The sequence below is a fragment of the Penaeus monodon genome, chromosome 20 (assembly GCF_015228065.2).
Source record: "Penaeus monodon isolate SGIC_2016 chromosome 20, NSTDA_Pmon_1, whole genome shotgun sequence".
Lineage (NCBI taxonomy): Eukaryota > Metazoa > Arthropoda > Malacostraca > Decapoda > Penaeidae > Penaeus > Penaeus monodon.
In genome coordinates, this window is record NC_051405.1 from 35,994,236 (window position 1) to 35,994,448 (window position 213).

General features: G+C 33.3%; 1 protein-coding gene across 1 annotated transcript in view; it reads right to left on the minus strand.

The window, feature by feature from the left end:
• LOC119585784 overlaps nucleotides 1–213 on the minus strand; it is a 13,185-nt gene that overhangs the window by 9,776 nt on the left and 3,196 nt on the right. The window lies entirely within an intron of this gene.

Genomic DNA, 213 nt, shown 5'->3' on the forward strand with positions numbered 1-213 from the left:
ATGATGGCAAAATGTAGTAATTTGTTGTAATAATACCTCCCTTCTCTTCTCCTCGCAAAAACGCGTACGCATCTATCAAAATCTACCTGCTCTCAACTTTTATCATCTTCAACTCTAGATACTACACTAATACTCTCAAAATACTTTTTGTTTCTCCTCATTCTCTCATCTCACTAACAACTATCTACAAATAACTGAATACCATAATCTAAT